This window comes from Ahaetulla prasina, chromosome 5 (assembly GCF_028640845.1).
Source record: "Ahaetulla prasina isolate Xishuangbanna chromosome 5, ASM2864084v1, whole genome shotgun sequence".
Lineage (NCBI taxonomy): Eukaryota > Metazoa > Chordata > Lepidosauria > Squamata > Colubridae > Ahaetulla > Ahaetulla prasina.
The window spans coordinates 31,889,397-31,912,910 of NC_080543.1; the positions used below are offsets into that span (position 1 = coordinate 31,889,397).

The 23,514-nt window shown below is 35.3% G+C and overlaps 1 protein-coding gene across 5 annotated transcripts in view; it reads right to left on the minus strand.

The window, feature by feature from the left end:
- Nucleotides 1–23,514, minus strand: part of LOC131199916 (galactosylgalactosylxylosylprotein 3-beta-glucuronosyltransferase 1-like) — a 60,243-nt gene that overhangs the window by 23,375 nt on the left and 13,354 nt on the right. For all 5 annotated transcript variants that reach the window (XM_058186200.1, XM_058186201.1, XM_058186198.1 and 2 more), the window contains one exon: nt 11,090–11,332. The gene's annotated coding sequence lies outside the window, so the exon portion shown is untranslated. The remainder of the gene's footprint in view (nt 1–11,089; nt 11,333–23,514) is intronic.

The window sequence follows — 23,514 nt, forward strand, 5'->3', positions numbered from 1 at the left end:
AGACCATTAAGCAAGAAATAACATTAAAGGAGGTTATGGCTTCCTTTATACTACTTGGAGGACCCTGAATAGGTTGAGAGTTGGAGTGCCTAAATGTAAGACCAATCAAGTGGAGGCTTTTAGTGGATAACGACATGCTGTGTCAATGTGGAGAGACATAGAGCCTTGCCCAAGTGCCATTTTCATATTAGTATAAAATTTAAATCAATTGCTTATCTCTGAAAGTTGCTGTTAGGGCCCTTTTAATTCTTTGTTTAATCCCCGAATTGTTTTTTATAAAGCACTGAAGGAGCTATTGAAGGAGAATTGTTTTTTACTGACAATGCAGCTTCATAAGATTACTAAAGTCATTTTACTTATACTTGGGCAAAAACTTTCATTCAGATATGTAAACCTCTTTTTATACTGAGTGGAAACATCTCTTGGCTTAATTTTCCTCTGATGATTGGTTATTTTTCAAATTCTCGTGAACTGATATTAAAAAGAGAACTCTTGAGAGTATTTCTTGGAGACATACATAAGCTCATAGGGAACATATATGATCTGTATATCATTTAACCTTTATCTACATATGTAGTACATTTTGTACCAGGTGACACTTTCAAATCCTCCAAAGAGAATCTAGTGTTATACCCATTACAATCTAACCTGAGTGTGACCATACCGTATCAGTTTAACCTGCTAAAATGCACTACTCGCCACTGTCATCATTTGTGCTTTCACAGATATTTCTAAGTCCAGAACTATCCTGAAGCTTTGAACTTGGTTTTGTAGAAGTGAAATAATATTACCGATATTCAGACTCATATACGAAAGGCAATGGCCATCATAATTAACTCTGTCTTACTTGGATTGAACTTTTAGTGTGGCTCACCTCAAAACAACATCCAGGTATTGTTCAGAAGTTCCAAAGTGATTTTCTAATTAGTAGATCAAAGGGAAAGCTAGATATGATTTTCATTCTGATGACACTTTAGCATAGACTATTAGGAAAGTCTGCTTCCAACATTTGTTTAAGGAATTACAGAGAAGCTTGTGGCACTGTGCAAGCTGAAGGGAGCAAAATGGAACAAAAGAAGCCGATTTTGTGCTGCCAGGGGGGGAAAAAAGAGCATTTTAAAATGTTTTATGATGAAATGGTTGATTCAAAAGATCCTTTGATCGATGGTAACAAAGATTGTCACGAAGTTCAGAAAAATTATCATGGAGATTCTATTTGATAAGTGATGCATGTTTTTTTCATGAATTTAGCATGTCCCTTTATACCATTGCTCAGCTAGTGACGATCATCACATAAGTCAAATTCCCTAGTAACATTATGGTATCATTTATATCAGATTTTTTTTACCACACAATAGCAAGTTAAAATAAGTATTTACATAATTTCCTAGTAATTTCAAGGTGGCATCTTGAAATTTTGGGTGGAATAAGTGGGAAAAAGCTTGGCTGACAGGTCCAGCTGAAAATGGGAGTTTTGAGAATGACAACAGATAATTTGTAGTAATAGCACCGTTTAAAGAGGATGGTAGAATGATACAAAATTATGTTTATTAATTAATTCAAATTGTATAAATTGAAGGTTCAGTTTTGCAGTTTAATTGACAAGCCCAGTTCAACATTTCTTAATAATATTACAGAAACTGTATTCATGCTGGCACTGAGATTATAATACATAAATTAAATTCAAGTATCTGAATATATCCAAACATTCTGAATTCTTGATTAGACTGGGGATGCCCACATAAACATAGCAATTAATATTTAAGTATTCATTCTCAGAAAGGCAATAGACCAGAACATACAAATTGACATAAAAATCCATCAAACATTTTTTTCTGAGAATAACCTGCAATGGGAAACAATATATATGACACTATCATCAGTTATGCAAGGAGAAGATGATCCACTGTTAACAAGGTGAATCAAATCAGCTACATGAGAGTTATCAGAATAGGATGAAAATATTGTGAAACTGAGGTACCATGGCAAACTAGACATCCCTGCCAAAGCGGGATAATGTTTATGGTGGAGATCAGCAGCTGGATATCAAAGGCTGGCCAGTAAAACCTCTCAAAAGAAGAGCTTGTGGGATAGTTCATGTGCACCCTGCATAGCTGCTTCTCATGAGTAGACCGCATAAATCAAGATATTGTATTTGGCTTATGAGTTGGGTGGCTGGATGTTGAGGGATACCATCTGAGCTCACAGTCTCATACTGCTGTTGATCATCAAGCATATATTATTATTAGAGCATTGAATCAGAAAGTAGTGAGTCTGAGTTTTGTCACAGCTCAATTTTTATCCTATTGTAATATGATGGTTAGCAGCGATAGTAGCTCTTGAAGCAGTTTTCTGTCTGCTTAAAAAGCATACCTGTGACTATTAGTTTAGCCTACTGATTTCTGTCTGTGGGCACATCAGCTAAAAGACAATTCTGCATGCTGGGGAAGCGTCGTGATGGAATGGTTGCAAGCCCCAAAAACTCCGGGATAAGCACCGATATCCCCCTCGAAATGGAGGTCCATTCAGGACCATAGCTGCCCTGTAAAGGCAGCAAAGAATGAGGGAGCCGCTGGAGCGAACAGGGAAGTTGCAAATTCCCTGTAGCTCCGGCATTTTCCCCTCGATCCAGTGAGGAGGAACTGCAGCCGCCATCAGCTGCTCCAAAACTGGGACAGCCACAAGAACGGGCAGGAGGTGAAGCACAAAACTTGACCAGGATATCGAAGCTGGGTGAGTTGTCACCAGCTCACGAAGAGGCATTTTTTTCTGGAAATAAGCACAAGCTTAAAGGAAACATTGAATTAGCAGCTAACTTTAAGTGAAAGTGAAAACGGAAGGAAATAAGTTTAAAGATACCTAAATTCTGATAAAGAGGGCTTGGAATTGAAGTTTAGAGCCCCAATTAAATAAAGGAAACTAAGGTTTTTTTTCTTCTTTAATTAAATAATTGTTTGAGACTTTTGGAAGTTTTAATTGACTAAGATATATACAAGAAAAGAAAAAAGAGAAAGGAGCCAAAATAAACATTACATTAATTTTAGTGGAATAAATCCCTCTATTCTCTGCAATTTGGGACTAAAAGAAATATATAGAAACTATTAAAATGGGATAAATTCTGGAAAAAGGAAAACAAGCGGAGACAAAGGAAAGGCGTGATCTAGCATTACAGAAACAAAATGGACACTGTGTTATTTGTGGATTGTGATTCTAAATTAAAGAAGGACACCTAAAGGCAGAGGAAGAAATGAAAGAAAGAATTGTCTTTGTGATTTCAAGACAATTCCAAGAAAGATGGACATATCCTTGTGATTGCAGGATATTTTTAAGAAAGGATTTTGAATAAGAAAGCTGACTTTATGATTTAAAACAACTAAGCACAAGAAGAAACTCAATTGCCATTTAAGCACAACTGAAACAAAATGGACATTTTGTTACTTGTGAAGTGCAACTGTATTAAAGAGTGACATCTCGAGGCAGAGGAAGAAACACAAGAAGAAATGGTCTTCATGATTTCAGGACTATTTCTAGGAAGATGGATGACAGCTTAAGAAAGGATTTTGGATGGCTGACCTCAGATTTAAATATATTAAAGAATAAGCGACTGACTGGGACTTCCTGTGGTGCCGCGTCGTTGATGGCCGTTTTTTTTAGACCGCCAGCCCTGTGATCTGTAGAGCCACTCAGCCAGCGTAAATCAGCTGTCTTGCAGCTCAGAAACCTCTCCCCTGGGCGAAGAGGGAGAGGTGAGCAACCGAGCTAAGGTAGAGCTCTCTCGGAAAGCCCCAGGAATGATACTGGATGCTTGAGGGCGAGGGCTCCCTCCCAAGCTCGGGGAAGCTCTGGATCTAGGATGCCTCTACAGAAGGCAGAGCACAACGCCGCATCCCAGCTGCTACCAATTTTAAACTTGGAATGGATTTATAAACAGACAGAGCAAAATCAGGAGTACTGGCAGTTGCAAGTATCAATTTTTAACTCCCCAGTTATTTTATATAAATATTTTTTTTTTATTGGAATGATCTAAGAAGGAAGGAAGGAAATGGCATCTCCAGTGTAACAAGGCATGAAAACGAAAGTTAGAGGAAGTGCTCGTTAAAGCTGTCAGCGCCGGAGTTACATGAAGAGGCTAAGCCAAAGGAATGATTTTAAGTGATTTGATTAAAGGGCCGGTTTAGCTCACGCTGGTAAAGCCTGTTATTAAGGCTTATTAAGAACACAGTAGCCTGCAATTACTGCAGGTTCGAGCCCGGCCCAAGGTTGACTCAGCCTTCCATCCTTTATAAGGTAGGTAAAATGAGGACCCAGATTGTTGGGGGGGCAATAAGTTGACTTTGTAAAAATATACAAATAGAATGAGACTATTGCCTTATACACTGTAAGCCGCCCTGAGTCTTCGGAGAAGGGCGGGGTATAAATGTAAACCAAAAAAAAAAAAAAAATTAATTACAGTGTTTAAGAGAAGATTTGAAGATTTTCTCCTCCTTTTGAAAAGTTTAAAGTTTAACAAAAATGGCTTTTAAGCAAACTAAGTTAAGTGCTTTTAAGGACGTTGAAGTTTTGCCAGTTCAAATACATAAGTTAAAAGAAGAAATGAAAGAATATCTAAAAGGTTTAATAGATCAAAAATTTAGTAAAATTGAAAAAGAAATATTGCAACTTAAAAACACATTGGAAGTTCAGAATAAAGATATGACTGAAAGAGTGGGGGTCGTAACTCAATGTTTTTCAAAAAGTATGATCTGTTTGGAGGAAAGAATGGAAGAAATTGATCAAGTTAATTTGAATTTGGAAAAGAAGATAGAAGAGGTTCAGAATAATCAAACTAACTTGAATCTGGGAAACAAAATAGAGAGAATGGAAAAAGCAATCTTGGAACTTAAAAATAAGATGGAACCTTGGAATAATATGAGTGAAAGTGTGCTGGCAGCATTGCGATGTATTGGAGAAAATATGATTCAGTTGGATGAAAGAATAGAAGAAACTGATCAAGCTAATTTGAACTTGGAAATGAAAATAGAGGAAATCCAGAATAATCAACTTAACTTGAATCTGGAAAATAAAATAGAGGAAGTTCAGAGTAAAATGGATAGGGCGGACGAGGAAATTGTTATATTGCAATATAAATTGATGGAGTATGCTTTGAGAGTTAGAAGATTGAAGGAAAATAAGCAGGAGAACTTAAAAGAGATTTTTGTACAGGCTTTTACAGGCATAAATGGAGAGTATCCAGTAGATTTTGAAGTTCATATCAAAAAAATTTATCGAGTTAACTCGTGGATTGCTAGACAAAGGCAGCTACCAAGAGATGTTGTGATTTATTTCACAAACAAGAAGATTAGGAATGGAATTTTACAAGCATTTTATAAAAATAAAATTCAAATATTAGGACAAGATGTATTAATGATGAAAGAAATTCCTTTTAAAATGTTAAGAAATAGAAAGGAGTTTGCCTTTTTGGTGGAAGAACTTAGGAAACATCAGATACAGTATAGATGGGATGTTCCAGCTGGATTAACAGTGAATTATAAAGGAAGAAAGTTTTATTTTAGTACAGTTCTCAAAGCAAGAGACTTTTACACTAATGTACTAGAGGCTGGAAATCCTTTACTGTTAAAAGCCAAGATGAGAATAGGTGAAAAGGCAAAAGGGTGGGAGAAGGAAGTAAAACAAATACAAGATAAAGAGGGGCCTGTAATTGCTGAAGAAGAAATAGTAGGAAAAATAGGTGAAGTAAAGGAACAAATGGGTTGGGTAACTACTAAAAAGGTACAGAGAGAAAATAAAAAATGCCGCTATGCCAAAAGAGTTTTTTCTTATGGGAAAGGATAAATTATAATTGAAATTGAATATAATATAAGAAGAAAGGTTAATTTATATATGGTTTTGTAAGAATAGTTATTGGGAATTTGTAAAAATTTTATTTGTATTTGTTTGAATTTATAATGTGAGGTTATTGGTTTATATATGGTTGAATTGTTAATAATTGTATTATTTGATTTGGGAGAGTCCTGATAAACATAGAAAGAAATATTTCATTAGGGAATGTATGAAAAATGGCTATAAAATATCTGGTAATTTTTGCGTAAATTTAAAATTTCTAACCCAATTTTTTTCCCACATTTCCAAAAATATTGGTTCTTGAATATTTTGTGCCCATTTTATCATACAATCCTTTATTAAATCCCTTTCAGAGTCTATTTCTATCAACACATTATACAATCTCTTTATATGCGCCTGAGTTTGATTTATAATTTGTTTTACCAAGTTTTCTTCATTCTGCATGATACCAATTTTCTGGTCTTCTTTCCACCTAGCTCATAATTGCCCATACTGGAACCAAGTATAGTTTCTCCCTTCTTCTTTTAAATTTACACAAGCACAGAACTTGAGGGAAATTTTTTTTAAAATGTTTTATAGGTGGCACTTAGACCCTAAGAAATTATCATGTATGTATCCAGATATGCAAGTGAAATGTTGGAGATGTAATTGTAATGATGCTATATATTTTCATATTTGGTGGACTTGTAAGAAGATTAAGGCTTTTTGGATAAGGTTTTGGTGGATTATACAAAATGTTTTGAAAAAGAAGATAAAGTTCCTACCGCAATTTTTCTTATTGGGAATTATTACGGACTGTACAGTAATTGAGACTAAGTTGATTTTAAATTTAATAACAGCGGCAAGACTACTGATAGGGCAATACTGGAAGAAAAAAGAGTTACCTACAATAAAAGAATGGATATTGAAAGTTGCTAATTTGGCTGAGATGGCTAAAATCTCAGCCTTTTTGAAACACACTACAAAAGAAAAATATCTAACTGAATGGAAAAAATGGATTAAATATACGCAAAATAGGTATCAGAATAAGAGATATCAGATTGCTTTTGAATGATTAGGATGTATTTAACTTTGATTTGTATGGGGGAAGTTAGGATTTGAGAACAAGGGGAGGATTATAATTTGTGTTAGAAAAAATTTAGTGAATGATTGTTTTTTCTTTTGAACTATACCTTGTGTTTGTTCTGGGAAGTCGGGGGAGGGGGGTTTGGAGGAGGGGAGGGTATGGAGTGGGGGGGAGGGGGAAAAAAGGGGGTAAAAATTTTTGTAAAAACTTTTTCAATAAAAAAAATATCTGGTAATTTATAGGAATGGAAATAGGGGGAATAATTAGGATTAAATGTAAATTGTATTGTTTGAATTAATAATTTGAAAGTTTGATATAAAGTGATGGAAGTATGGGGAAGAATTTGGATTAAAGTTAAATGGTATTGTTTGAATTTATAATTTAAATATTTGTGTGATTGTAGTATTGTAAATTACTTAGGATAAAATTTGATTTGGGGTTAAATTAGGTAATGATAAAAATAGAATAAGAGATGGAGTATTAAGGATTGAAAAATGATATTATTTGTTAATAAGCGTGACAGAATTATAAATTTGGTGGATTACATAAGACATTATTTTGAAGAATAATAAGGCCTAAATTGACTTTAAATTTAATGTTAGTAGTTGGACTTTCGTTACTGATATATTGGAACATGCAGCACTGCTGATTGGACTAATTCTAATGGATTTAAGAAACAAAACAGAAACTTTAATGTACTCAAAGAATTTACAAGAAAGATATACACTGGAATGGAAAATTGGACTGATTACATTTAAATCAAATTTTAGATTGAGGTGTTAAATAGTTTAAGAGTGATTGTAAGAATTGTATTGTATTAAGGTACTTGTTTATAATAGAAAGGGGAGTTAAGGTTTCAAAGGGAGAGGAGAGATTATGGATTATGGTTTATTGCTGTAATTTAGCTTATGATTGATAGATGCAATAACCTGTAATCTGCTCTGGAAAGTCCTGGGGGGGGGGAAGGGTGGAGGGGAGGGGGAAAGGGAGAAGGAGGAGGGTGGGTGGTGGGTGGGTGGGAATTAAGTGGTAAAAATTTTTGTAAAACTTTTTCAATTTAAAAAAAGAATAAGCAGAAATTTTTGATATTTAATAATTATTCTATAATTATTAATAATGTTTTGGGAAATTGAAGAAAGGATTATAAAAATAATGGGGAAAGGGGGAAATGAGTGTTAAGGAATCTATGTTAAGGAAATAAGGTTTTTCTTTTCTTTTTTTCTTTTAAGAATTTGTAATGGAATTGAAATAATTTGTGACAAAACTTCCAATGGAGTAGCTGAATACAACGATGGAATTTTTTTGAGAAATAAGAAGTATTTGCCTTTTAATCTTTATGTTTCTTATTGAGAATTGATTATATGGAAATCATTAGGCATATGTTACTTAGAGACAGAGGAAGATGATAAGAAGGGAATGTCTCTGTGATCTCAGGACATTCCCAAGTAAGATAGATATGTCTTTGTGAGTGCAAGGCAGCTTTAAGAAAGGACTCTTTAATTAGATGGTTGACCTCTGATTTAAAAGCATTACAAAGTTGAGATTGAAGTGTTAAATAGTTTAAGAGTGATTGTAAGAATTGTATTGTATTAATGTACTTGTTTATAAGGAAAGGGAGTTAAGGTTTCAAAGGAGAGGAGAGATTATGGATTATGGTTTATTGGTGTAATTTAGCTTATGATTGATAGATGCAATAACCTGTAATCTGCTCTGGAAAGTCCTGGGGGAAGGTGGAGGAGGGGAAAGGGAGAAGGAGGAGGGTGGGTGGTGGGTGGGTGGGAATTAAGTGGTAAAAATTTTTGTAAAACTTTTTCAATTTAAAAAAAGAATAAGCAGAAATTTTTGATATTTAATAATTATTCTATAATTATTAATAATGTTTTGGGAAATTGAAGAAAGGATTATAAAAATAATGGGGAAAGGGGGAAATGAGTGTTAAGGAATCTATGTTAAGGAAATAAGGTTTTTCTTTTCTTTTTTTCTTTTAAGAATTTGTAATGGAATTGAAATAATTTGTGACAAAACTTCCAATGGAGTAGCTGAATACAACGATGGAATTTTTTTGAGAAATAAGAAGTATTTGCCTTTTAATCTTTATGTTTCTTATTGAGAATTGATTATATGGAAATCATTAGGCATATGTTACTTAGAGACAGAGGAAGATGATAAGAAGGGAATGTCTCTGTGATCTCAGGACATTCCCAAGTAAGATAGATATGTCTTTGTGAGTGCAAGGCAGCTTTAAGAAAGGACTCTTTAATTAGATGGTTGACCTCTGATTTAAAAGCATTACAAAGTTGAGATTGGTGATATTTAAGAAGTTAAAAGATAATTAATAGAATAATTATTAATGATGTTTTGGGGAAACTAAGAGAATTATGTTAAATATGAAATTGAAATTGAAATACTAGGTAAGAGAAAACTAAGATTTTATGTTGATCCCCTTTGTTTTTATTGGGTATTGGGTTATGAAATAATAATTGTTTTAATGAAACTACTGCTATATTTGGAATGAAGGAGGGTAGAGTAAAAAGGGGGCTTGAAATATGGGGACTAGACTTGGTTTAAAATATTGATTTCAGAATAGGGGGATGGAACAGATTTTTTGATAGATATGTGCAAATAATAATAAATTTTTAAGAGGGAAAAGGAAATATAATGGATGTAATACAATAGGGGTGAAATTTGAATTATGTTTAAGGATGTATCTGACTGATATCCTGTTCAAAAAAATTTGATTTTTTATTTCTTAAAAAAATAAAACTTTTTACAAAAAAAAAAGACAATTCTGCATGCCTACACATCTGAGCTGTACTAGCAGTACTGTGATAAGAGTTCTGCTTTACAGCACGGGAGAAATGAAAGCTATATATTTTAAGGAAGAGAAAGTGGGACTAGAAGGGAAATTGTGACAATTTGCATGGAGTTAGGAACAGTGGCAGTGCTTAGTCTTCATTTATCTTCCTAATCCTACTTAGTTATTTCAATTTCCACAGAACTGGAAGGTAGCCTAAATTTATAATTTTTAAAAAATCAAGCACAGTACATTTTAAAAGCATCAGTAATACAGCTGTTAAGTTTAGTTGTTATGAACTAAACTCAATATCGTCCAAACTTCACATATATATATAATTTCAAAACCTGTTTAAAATAAGTAAGCTTTGCAAAGCATCTAAACACAGTCCATATCAGTTTAGGGAATCATGATTGTGATGAATCACCCACAATAATCCAGATTTTTCTCTATATCATATCTTGAGCCATGATATGAAAAGGACTATGATGGACATTTGCGAGTCTTTCACTCTGTGTGTGTAGAAGATAGAACTGTCTTTTATCATAACAGAGCATAACACAAAACATAAATTCTTTTATTTCTAATACAAAACAATATCTTACTCTTTTAGTCCCTTATGTCTGATTAGCCTTCTGGACTACCTTATATCTTTCCTGATCCTCCTATTTCAAAATACCTTTGCCTAGCACTCATATCTGAGTCTGTGTCTGAACAAAACTTTTATGTGCTATGTTTTGTGCATGAAACATGTGATGGAACTTCCTGCATAACCCTTTCAGGTTCTTCTCTCTAAAGCAAGTTGGTTCTGCATAGGTACTAAATTACAAAGATTTTTGAGATATAGCAGCTCAAGAGCACCTCCAACTGTGACATCTATGTGTGGTATCTGTGTGCTGTCTTGATAGCACAAATAAGGTGACAACTTCAAGCTTCATCTCCTGGTGTATTATGTTGTCGGCTTTTGGAAAAAAAGCCTACATTAAATTTTCAGAGTAACAAAAAACAGTTTCAGTTTAGTGGAACAGTAACATGGATAACATCCTTTTTCAGATCAGAGTGAACTTGAATAGCAAATTTACCCAAGAATGATTTTAGCACCTACAGACCAAATCTACATGTCTACATGCTCTGAGGACCACTACTGCTTGAAGTATGCAAAGTTTGTATCCTATTGCACTGAAGCACTGAACCTAGGTCTCCTCTGTTCCCTATCATGACAGCTATACAGTAATGCCTTACCAATTTCTCACTGAATGTAAAAAACAGTCCTACTGGAAAGACTTCTCCACAGGATATTTGAATTATTATACTTAAATTACAAATGCAACAAAAGAGAACAAGACAAAGCAAAACCTCTGTAATGCCATTTTTTTTTCACAACTTACCTAAATCTCCTTCAAGTCAAATTTTATGGAAAACAACAGTTTCATTGGCAACATCATAGAAGTGGTTCCTATTGTCTTCTTCTGGACATCTTTTGACCTCTTAGCATGATCTGCTGTTCCTGAAGCGGTCCATTAAAGTTCTAATCAGGCCCAATTCTGCTTCGCTTCACATAGAGGCTTCCATCAGCTGATAAACTTGAAACAGTTCAAATTACTCTTATAGCAATACGGCACCTGGAATAGCTGGAGGAGGGTATATTGGGAGAAATTCAAACACATATTTCTTTCATTGTTGCCCTTTTTTTAAAAAAAATATCACAAACTAGTTAAGAAAATTATCAAGTATCTCCTCTAATCTTTTGAGGAAAAAGTGTAATCATATTATTTGAAATCAGTTGAAATAGATAAATACTAACACTATGTTGAAATCTGCCCACAGGTTTCTACCAACCTTTCTTCCCCATGGGGAAAAATATTTTTATATTTTATTCTCTGGGTGTTTTCATTTTATTTAGCTATGTTTGTGAAGTTACTTGCTGGGACACAAAGCAAGATGTTATTGATGTTGCTTTCCATTGCATGCCTCTAAGTCCTTACTAAGCGTCCTTTCAGTCATGCACCGTGGTAGAATATTCCTCATGATAGCCTTCCCTTGGCTCAACAGAAGGGTAGAAAACTAGAGTAGCAGCAAGGTGTGTCTACATGAGACTCGACACATTCTAGCTTAGCTTATAATTAAGGTAAATCTTTGAATCTTGCACATTACCAATGACAATTTAACTACAATATTATTTTATAAGTGTCAAATTAAATTATGACCCAACAGATAAAGAAGAATGCATATTATTATCACAACATTATTGACATAGCACATATATTGATTTTATTTAGTCAGGGATAGTTTTAAGCTGATTAGATCCAGTACAGGGATTCCTCTAGCTCTCCTTCATTGACATTCCAGCATGTGGAATTATTAGTAATTCTGACTGAAGAAAATTGAATACATGAGTTTTAAAACTGCATAAATGAAGGAAAAACCTGGGCATACTTTTGGTTTTATTTCAAGGAGTAGAGACAGTTTGAGAACTAGGCACAGCAAGAGTATATCTTAGTAATAGGGCACAGAAAAATGTGATGCCTGGGAAATTAAAACAGTCAGAATATTCTGAGTTTTTTCACCATTAGAACAGCGATTTGTTAGACTGCTTCATATTGCCAGTTCCCACTGTTCCACATCTAATGACATAAACTGTGAAGATATAGAACATACCAATATTTTATGCAGAAATTGCGATACTACAGCATTGATTGAACATTTGAAAAATGGATTTAGTCAGTTTTGGATAAATTACTATTTCTGAACTATAAGTTCCCATCAATAAAATCAAAATTGTAGAAATCCATTTACGTTTCAAAGTCCCTGAAAAGAACAGTTTAGATTAATGTCTCACATAAATGGTGAGCTTTCTGGGAAATATTTCAAATATTTTAATATTTCAATATTTTAATAGTTTTAATATTTTGTATTCTGAGTTTGTGTGTGCATGTTGTAAGAATAAATCTACTTATAAGTACACATAGCAAATTAATGAAATCAATATATATCTATATACTGTACTTAAAAAGAATGTAGTTAACGAAAGCATGGAATAATGAAGATTTAAAAATAACAGAGAAAATGCATAATGATTTGCATTAAAATATTTTTGATGGGAGTCAAACATGAAGCTTCCAGTAGACTGATTAAGAATAAAAATTATGAAATGATCTGCGATGCAGGTAAAGTAAGAGTGTGATGAAAGATGAATCCAAGCTTTTGGGAATGACAACAACATATTGATGAGTGGTATATGAATTCTGAAAGTACAGATACAGATTAACAGAGTTGGAAGGAACCTTGTAGGTCATCTTGTCCAAGGTCCCACCCAAGCAGACCCTACACCATTTTTGACATATGGCAGTTCAGTCTCTTCTTGAAAGCTTCCAGTGTTGAAGCTCCCACAATTTCCGAAGGCAAGCTGTTCCATTGGTTGATTGTTCTCATTGTCCAAAATTTTTTCCTTATTTCCAGGTTGAATCTTTCCTTGTTCAGTTTCCATCTATTATTCCTTGTCTGGCCTTCAGGTGCTTTGGAAAATAGCTTGACCCACTCCTCTCTGCTATCATGTCTCCCCTGGTCCTTCTCTTCACTAGACTAGGGCCGCGGTGTGGCTCAGGCTGTAAGAAGCCTGTTATTAAACACAGCTGCCTGCAATTACTGCAGGCTCGAGTCCCACCAGGCCCAAGGTTGACTCAGCCTTCCATCCTTTATAAGGTAGGTAAAATGAGGACCCAGATTGTTGGGAGGGCAATAAGTTGACTTTGTATATAAATATACAAATAGAATGAGACTATTGCCTTACACAATGTAAGCTGCCCTGAGTCTTCGGAGAAGGGTGGGATATAAATGTAAATAAAAAAAAAAAGACTAGCCATGCCCAGGTCCTGGAACCGTTCATCATATGTTTTAGCCTCCAGTCCCCTAATGATCTTGATTGCTTTTCTCTGCACTCTTTCTAGAGTCTCAGCTACTTTTTTTATAGTGTGGTGAGCAAAACTGGATGCGGCACTCTAGGTGTGGTCTTATTAAGGCTTTATAGAGTGGTATTAGTACCTCCTTTGATCTTGATTGTATCCCTCCATTAATGCAACTTAGTATTGCATTGGCTTTTTTGTGGCCGCCGCACACTGTTGGCTTATATTTAGTTGGTTGTCCACCAAGACTCCAAGATCCCTATCACAGTTATTGCTATTAAGCCTGATTTTACCCAGTCTATATGTGTACTTGTGGTTTTTCTTGCCTAAGTGTAAGACTTTACTTTTCTCTACATTGAATTTCATTTTGTTAGATGGGGCCCAGTGTTCAAGTCTGTTAATGTTAGTGTCCAAGAAAAAAAAGAATATCACAAATACTTTAAGAATGTTTTAAAAAATGGAAGGCTGGAGGTGTAGATAGTATCATTGGAGAACTGTTAAAATATGAATGTGATTTGCTTATGAAGTAGTTGTGCTTCTATCTGCACCTGGCTACTGGAAGAATGTTGCTATACTTGCTCTACACCAAAAGAAATTTTGCAAAAGTGAATGTAACAATTACCAAACAATTTGTAGAATTCTGTTTGAAAAAGTATGAAAGGAGACAACAAAAATATTTGTAGATGTATGAATGCAGGTTTGCTGATAGTATGATTTAGAGAAAACATGTAAGAGTATAGCCTGCAATTATGGAATTTTTCTAAGTATATGAGTTTAATGTTGGTTATGAGTGCAGTAAAATGACACATAACGAAAGTAAAGGATGAGTGAAATAAAGAGAACAAATGAGTACTTTGATAATGGTTTAGTACTGAACAGAAGTAAAATGTTTGGTGTCCCCCTGGTTTTCAATGAATGATTGAATAAATATATTAAGTATTCATATGGTGATGATATAAACATGTTGGTTGGGATACATGTAGTTTTGTACTCTTTGTTATTTTCTAAGGTTGGGCTCTGAAAAATTCAAAATATGGTACACAGCAAACCCTTCTCCTTTTTTACCCCGAACAAAAACATGGAAATGGTACTCTTGGCTAAGAATAACAAGCTTATGTCAAGCAATTACATATGGAAAGAGTGTGTACATCCTGGTCCTGCTAAACCAATCACTGGTTAACTATCTTCCTGGACTGTCTGCAAATGTTAGGAGTTGGAGACACTATTTTCCTGAGGTTCCACTTTAGTTCAGTGGATAGGTCCAGTCACTGGGCATCAGTGCTTGAGTCCTTAATTGCTCCAGTATGGGCTACTACCTGATTCTGTTCTTTCCTATGCTAGCTATCTATCTATCTATCTATCTATCTATCTATCTATCTATCTATCTATCTATCTATCTATCTATCTATCTATCTATTATATTTGAAGCTGCTGGGTGAGACCATCATTTGGTGATTTGAGGTGTGATATCAGCAGTATGCTGGCAATATTCAGCTATTTATAGATACTTCATACTGAACCAGGATCACTGCAAAAATGCTTAAGCAGTACCTGGAGGCTGTTAAGATCCATTGGGAAGTTGCAACATAAACTTTGTCCTCTTGATACATGCATTGCAACATTGCTCATACAGCTATAAGAGGCAGAGCTTGCATCTCACCATCCCATCCCCATCTTGGCATTCTGATTAAGGTACTGGATGTCACTGATACATTTAAAAAACTTATAGCAATAGCATTTAAGACTTATATACAACTTCGTAGTGCTTTACAGCCCTCTCTTAAGTGGTTTCGAGAGTCAGTATATTGCCCCCAACAATATGCTGGGTCCTCATTTTACCAACCTTGGAAGGGTGGAGGGTTGAGTCAACCTTGAGCTTATCAGACATGATATAATACACATTAAAAATATCTCCAGATAAACAATTAAAGGCCTATCACACACACATACACACATATTACTAGCTTGATTTCCATGCCAGGGACATCCAAAACGTGAGAACCACCACTGAGAAGGATCTTTGCTTTCTTTCATCAATCATCCCCCCTTGTTAGAGAAATCATAAAATAGGAATTTCCCCAAAGATCCAGTCACTTAGCCAGACTCAAACAGAGGATTCTGCTTTCAACTGCCTGGTTCCAAGACTAATAGGCTTTCATAAATCAACACGAGCACTGAATTCTGCCCAGAAATAAAAGGCTGGAGGTGGACGAGAATGAGAAGGGAGGGAGGAAGAGATGATAATGTGGCAGAAAACTTAGGGTACAATATAGCAAAGCATCACAAAAGGGAAGAATAAAGGGGAAACCAAAGCATAGAATGAGAAAATAAAGTGGATAAAAGATTTGGCTGCAAATATGCAGCTCCTCTTAGAACAAATTTCCTCCCCTTTTTAATTTCGTGAGCTTGCCTTAAAATTGCAAAGAACGTAACAGCACAACACCAGCTCTCTGATTTATTAATTCTATCCTACCCTAGAAATCTTCCAAACAAAAGCATTAGTGTTTTCTCCAGAGAAACACATGAAGGGACTTATTCATGTTGAAGGTGGGGAGAGAAGCACCAGATATCAGAACAGCCATCCCAGACTCCTCCTTGTTCCTAATTACCTTCCTGCAGATTGTTCCGCAAGGCGGGGGTGGGAGGAAGAATGCGGGAACAGAACTATGGGGTGTCATGATATAACAAAAGAAAGGAAAATGAGATCAACTGTAGATGAGGAAGCCAATCCAAAATGCAAAGTAAGGAAATGGGCTTTTTACCTTATATTAATCTTGCTTCCACCCAAAGCCAAACCTTAATTTAAAAAATAACATTGCGCCTCCTTTGCTTTTCCTTCAGTTTTTTCCTGAGGCCATTTGAACATCTTTATAATGTGAGCAATGCATCCCCTTGTTTACAGCCCATGGTGCAATTAATACTCCCCCTCCTACTATGATTGCTCAGAGTGCAGCTCCAACCTTGCTCAACAGCTATGATCACTCATTGCATTAAACTTTAATGTGCTTTGCTTGTTTAGTGTCATATATAAGGTCCACCACTATGGTTCATTATTATATGTAAACTGGACCATTATGCCAGGCTCAAGAAACCAGAGTTTAAACATCCTGATTTAGTATCAGGTGTGCATATAATCTATAACTGAATTAATATGACAAATGAAACACAAAGCAGGTCACCGTTTTAACTTATGCGGCAGTGCAAACTTAAGTTTACCTCTAGCATGCCATCTGAATTTTTAAAAAACTGGTTGGGTAAACCATGCTTCAATTAAACATAACCTTGTGCATTGTATTGTGCTTATAAATCAATGCCAGGAGGGACTACATTCCTTGCTTTTCATATTCTTCAAACAGAAACATAAAAGAATTACTATGTGATACTAGACAGCATAGGCAATCTATGATTCTATGGGGCTTGGAAGATGTGAAGTCCTTCAAATATTACATCTCTTACATGATTTTGTCTCCATTTTTTCCCCTTCTGCAAACAAAAACAGTTCAAAAATAGGGAAGCTACTTTACTCGTTCCTTTCTTCCTTTTTAACATTCATTCCTGTCTCATTCTTCTTTTACAGGAAAAAAATATAGTTTCTACCATTTCCTACAGAAAGGGAGAAAAAGAGTTTGGACTATGAATGTGATCTCACCTTCACCTGCCATCTGAGTACACTTCCTGAATGTCCCTCTTTTTTTTTCTAGAGAGAAAAAAGTAAATCTTTTTTTGCTTGTATCCAAATTATATTATAGTAACTGCCTCTGAAATGTTCTCAGCAATAAAAATTAAGTAGCAATCAAAGTATGACTGCAGAAAACACATACTAATTTGAAAGTAACTTCAGTAGCTCCCATGTAGTTAGGAGGCTCAAGTCATAGTAATTGCATTTTAAAGCTATTTTCAGATTGTGTTTGTGATATCTAAAAGCACATTTCTTTCATATGTGCCTATGTAATAGGAGTCTTCATCCTTTTTGAGAAGATTTAAAATTTGAAAATTGCCTGATAGAACTCTGAGACTTGGACTGTAAAGGTGCTGATGAGCATCAGATGATGGTAGGAAAGTCTTAAAAATTAGAGCTCTCACCCAGATCTGGGAGCCCACGTTATAATTGACATCCTTCTCTAATCCTTTTGCAACTCCCAAACTCATCCACCATGACGTTTTAAAATCTGTGAGAAACAAACCATTCTTTCTCTCGAGTGCCAGAAAGCAGAAGGAATTTCCTAGCTAATTGAGTTTTGGCTTGAAGCAGCCAGCAATTTTGAAGTCTCATCCTAGGAATATTGCCAGTCTCAAGAAGGTCAGCTTCCAAGAGACTTGGGGGAAAGCATCCTAAAGAGCCATCGGGGTCAAAGTCTTTTCTATCTTGTGCTCTGGGAATAAATGAGAAAAAGCATTTTAAGCAAGACAAGGATGTTCTTAAACAGAATAGAAAGAAGTCTTTAAATTAAGCAAATTCTCAAACATCTGAAGCAGAACAAGTTGAAAATCAATATTGTTGCACACACTGTGCACTGATTCAAGGAACTCGCTCATAACATATTAAATGACTTCATCTCCCTCTCCTTTCTAGTTAGTGGCCTCAGGGCTGGTTGACTTTTTTAAGCAGCAGGTGCACTGTTGTTAATCATATTAGCCAGCGTTTTACAGCTGCCGAACCCTTTTTAATTAATATGAAAAAGGCTATCATTTGAAGAATACAACAGTCAAAAACCTCAAAGAAAAAGAAATAAAGGAATGACATGATAAGGGCAAATGTGTGTTACCTAGGGCATGGATAAGAAACTCCATGAGTAAATGTACATCTATTACATGATTTTGTCTCCATTTTTTTTCCCTTCTGCAAACAAAAACAGTTCAAAAATAGGGAAGCTACTTTACTCATTCCTTTCTTCCTTTTTAACATTCATTCCTGTCTCATTCTTCTTTTACAGGAAAAAAATATAGTTTCTACCATTTCCTACAGAAAGGGAGAAAAAGAGTTTGGACTATGAATGTGATCTCACCTTCACCTGCCATCTGAGTACACTTCCTGAATGTCCCTCTTTTTTTTTCTAGAGAGAAAAAAGTAAATCTTTTTTTGCTTGTATCCAAATTATATTATAGTAACTGCCTCTGAAATGTTCTCAGCAATAAAAATTAAGTAGCAATCAAAGTGTGACTGCAGAAAACACATACTAATTTGAAAGTAACTTCAGTAGCTCCCATGTAGTTAGGAGGCTCAAGTCATAGTAATTGCATTTTAAAGCTATTTTCAGATTGTGTTTGTGATATCTAAAAGCACATTTCTTTCATATGTGCCTATGTAATAGGAGTCTTCATCCTTTTTGAGAAGATTTAAAATTTTGAAAATTGCCTGATAGAACTCTGAGACTTGGACTGTAAAGGTGCTGATGAGCATCAGATGATGGTAGGAAAGTCTTAAAAATTAGAGCTCTCCCCAGATCTGGGAGCCCACGTTATAATTGACATCCTTCTCTAATCCTTTTGCAACTCCCAAACTCATCCACCATGACGTCTTAAAATCTGTGAGAAACAAACCATTCTTTCTCTCAAGTGCCAGAAAGCAGAAGGAATTTCCTAGCTAATTGAGTTTTGGCTTGAAGCAGCCAGCAATTTTGAAGTCTCATCCTAGGAATATTGCCAGTCTCAAGAAGGACAGCTTCCAAGAGACTTGGGGGAAAGCATCCTAAAGAGCCATCAGGGGTCAAAGTCTTTTCTATCTTGTGCTCTGGGAATAAATGAGAAAAAGCATTTTAAGCAAGACAAGGATGTTCTTAAACAGAATAGAAAGAAGTCTTTAAATTAAGCAAATTCTCAAACATCTGAAGCAGAACAAGTTGAAAATCAATATTGTTGCACACACTGTGCACTGATTCAAGGAACTCGCTCATAACATATTAAATGACTTCATCTCCCTCTCCTTTCTAGTTAGTGGCCTCAGGGCTAGTTGACTTTTTTAAGCAGCAGGTGCACTGTTGTTAATCATATTAGCCAGGGTTTTACAGCTGCCGAACCCTTTTTAATTAATATGAAAAAGGCTATCATTTGAAGAATACAACAGTCAAAAACCTCAAAGAAAAAGAAATAAAGGAATGACATGATAAGGGCAAATGTGTGTTACCTAGGGCATGGATAAGAAACTCCATGAGTAAATGTACATCTATTCAGGTTTGAAACTATCATATGCAGTGACTGTAACTAAGTAGAAGAAAATCCCAAGTTCTTGGTATGTCCATGCAGGAGTTGGAAAGAACCCCAGAGAACCACAATTCATTAAGATTGAGAGCACCTTATAAGGACTTATGCAAGATAACTATCATGGTACATATAGCTAGTGAGAAGCCCTTCATTTGACAGTTACTGGGATGCAGTTATGTTCCACTATTCTCCTAGCATTTCAGAATTAGGCTACCAGATCTAGGCTGAAAAAATGCATTTGGCCAATGGATGAGAGTAAATTTAGACTGTTCTGTAATTTCTGATACCCTATAGTGATCATCTGGCTTTCTGCAGTCCACTTCTGGACTAGTGTTTTTCCTGAATGTGGCTTGCCATAATGCAGCAACTGAGTTTTGCTTAAACCAAAGAGTCATGGTTTTTGAGACATTAATCTGGTTTGCCAATGTTCTTGTGTGTCATGTGATTTCATGCCACTTCCCGCTCTCACAAAATACACAATGTATCATGGATTTTAAAATGTTGATGGAAACTTTATTCTTTCCAGTGACACACTCTACCACTGCCGTAATATGAATGAGTGATTTGGAAGCTAAGTTGTATAACTTCAAACAAGAAATGTGAAATGTGGCATTTGCTGTATAACCATTGTAGAATGAACCATAGTGGCAGGGGTGAAATGCTTCCGGTTTGGTCCTATTCGGCCAAACTGGTAGCGATCGTGGTGGGTGATTCGGAGAACCAGTAGCGATGGCGGTGCGAAGCTCCGCCCACCTTCCCAGTTCTCATTACTTCCTGGTAACTTCCTGAGCCTTCATATAAAGTCAGATTCTTTCATCCCAAAATTGTTAATCAGGTCGATGCAGATCACATGCAGTAACACCCACATGGATTATTATTCACACAACGACACTTGAGCAGAGGGGAATAGGGCTATAGCACAGTCATAGCCCAAAAAAGTCCATTATTTCCCTGGTGTATGTAATTCTGGTTTATGGATATGGTCACTTATCTAAAGATTATGAACAAAACTTCATTTCCTTCCTCCCTAAGAGTTAATGGGGGAAAAAAAATCTGCTTCTGTTAATTCAACAGAATAGACAATCAGAGAGCTGGGCCCCTAGGGTAAAAACCTTATGTTTTTGTTATGTTACTCTGTAAAATGTCATGTATATTGTTGATACTAGTGTCTCACAGGGACCTTATAGTAATAATGATAATCTCTGTACAACTTTAACAAATATCCACCACTAGGGTGTATTTCGGTTCACTGTTAAGTCATTTTCTGCAGTAGTACTGAAATGCATCCATGTGATTGTTACAGTGCCTAACAAAATGGGTTTTGCTTTGCTTTGTTTTTTAATTTCTGTAATTGGTCTCTTTAAGCTGAATAGCCAGCTCATGCAGAAAATGTTATAGATGTGAATATTTTTTTTATTTCCAATTTAATGTATCATTGCACATGGAATCAGAATGCCCATGAAAAGACCTGAACATGATTTTTTTTAAAAAAAAAACCCAATACAAAAGTCTTTGTATTCTAGTGTGGTTCATGAAATAATGTCTCAAGGGAGCTTTGCAGGTAGGGTTTAAAAAAAAACAAACAGCACTGGCAATGCAAATTACATCCTCAGCAGACAAATCCACTCTATCCAAGTATTTGTGCTTTCAAACTATAGGAAATCTGTGTCTTTTGGCGATGACTGCATACAGCTGTCATCAATATGTTCGGTATCTATGCAGAAATGACAAGTGGCCACACAAATTGGTTACATTTGTATTATTTCCACAATCAGCATTTTCTGTTTCCATTCAGTATCATCAGATTTCTTCCCCTGAATAATTTTTAATTTCACAATGCCTGTTTTTCAGATAATATTGAGTGAAACTTACAAATTTATGCTACAAATAATCAACCACTTTCAGTTCTGCCAGAAAACTTTCCATGCAGTGTTTTTCTGTATAATCATTTAAATCAATACTTGCTTATCATTGACAAAAGTTGGAATCTTGTAAATTACTACATTGGACCAATCCAGCAACCCTCAATCTACCTCCTCTTTACTGGTTGCACCCCATACATTAGCCTTCATGTCATATACCTGAATCTTTTAAAATTTTATAAATGCAATTGGATTTCATTGAAACTGTTGGTTCTGCAAAATAAGTAAATGAATTTGGAATTCTGTAAGGAGTTACAATTTATAAAAACTAGTAGCTAGAAAAGACCACTGAGTGTGATAAACTGGGAAAGGGGAAAGATACAGCAGCCTGGGCTGTTCCACATGATTTCCACATTCCCAATTGTTCTAAGCTGGCTAGACCATTTTTTTTTTGTTCCACTGATGAAATTAACGGACATGGGAGCTACTGTAACATGTTGGCTGAACAAACCTATATCTGTTTCACTCTAATTTGGGGGGTCCAGAACCTTTTCAGAAAGTCGGTTTCATTAGACCATACACGACAATGGCAGCAAACAATAAAAATGATGAACACTTTAAAATATTATTAAAATATTAATATTATTAATATGAGCTGAAATGAGTTGAAATTAACAATATTTAAAATAATATAAGCATATGTGTGTGCATTTACAAGCACATAAACAGAACCATGAGTTCTTCTAGTTCTGTCTTAGGCATGGAACCTAGCTTCTTTTAGTCATAGGAAGAAGGTACAAACATACCACTTCAAAAATGTTGTCTAGAAACTGCATAGATTTGTCCATATAGTTGCCAAGAATTAAGGTGACTCAAATGCACAATAACAATAGTCCAAATCATATCAAGCATAGAATATCTTGTGAAATTTGTTTGTTTAGATTTTGGTTAGTGGATGCCATCTAGTAGTGTCTTGGGTCCCAAAGCCTCCAGGGATCAGATGCTGTATTGTTCATTCCTATGTCTGTTAATTTATCCTTAGCTTGCAGATATTGCATTGAGAATAAAGTGAGTGGTTGGATCTACACTGCTCTAGATATCTGAGGAAACAACGATAAAAAATGTAATTAACCCCTTCTCCCAAGCAAGATCATTGCTAAAAGCAGTAGGGGGAATAGGGTAAAAATGACAAAACTATCCCAATCCGAAGTGTCAAAATTGGGTGGTCTATGGTTGACTTGGGATCAGAGCACCTGGAACACTACCCATTCCCATGCCATGTTCTTTTTCACCCTGGTTTCCAGATGTGTTAGGTTACATCTTTTTGGTTACGTCTTCAGATTTCCCCATGAACATAAACAAAGACTGGGGTTATAAGAGTTGAAATCTAAAATATCTGGAAGGCACCCGCTGGTGAACATTTCTGTATTCTGAATCACTATCCCAGTGGTGGCTGCCAAAAAGGGACTGTTGTATCACTATAATTTAGTGTGATTCAACAATCATCCTATTTAATGTTCTAATAAAGTACTATTTATTATTCACACAACATTCATGTTTAATTTGTAACTGGATGTTGTTCTTCCTTTCTTTCAATTTTCCTTACACACAATGCAAAAGCTGCATTATTTAAAGTTCTGCCTCTTTTTTTCATAATGATCTGAAGGATTACACTGTTGGAAATGTCCAGTTGTGATGGAAACAATTGTTTTATTGCATTCAATCCATATATATGATTGATAAGAGAAGTTGGCATCCAACGTAAGTTCCCAAATGCACTAGATATGTGAAGAGCCACAGAGACATAATAGTACTTGAATGTCTACAGTGAACTTGTTTTTATTTAAT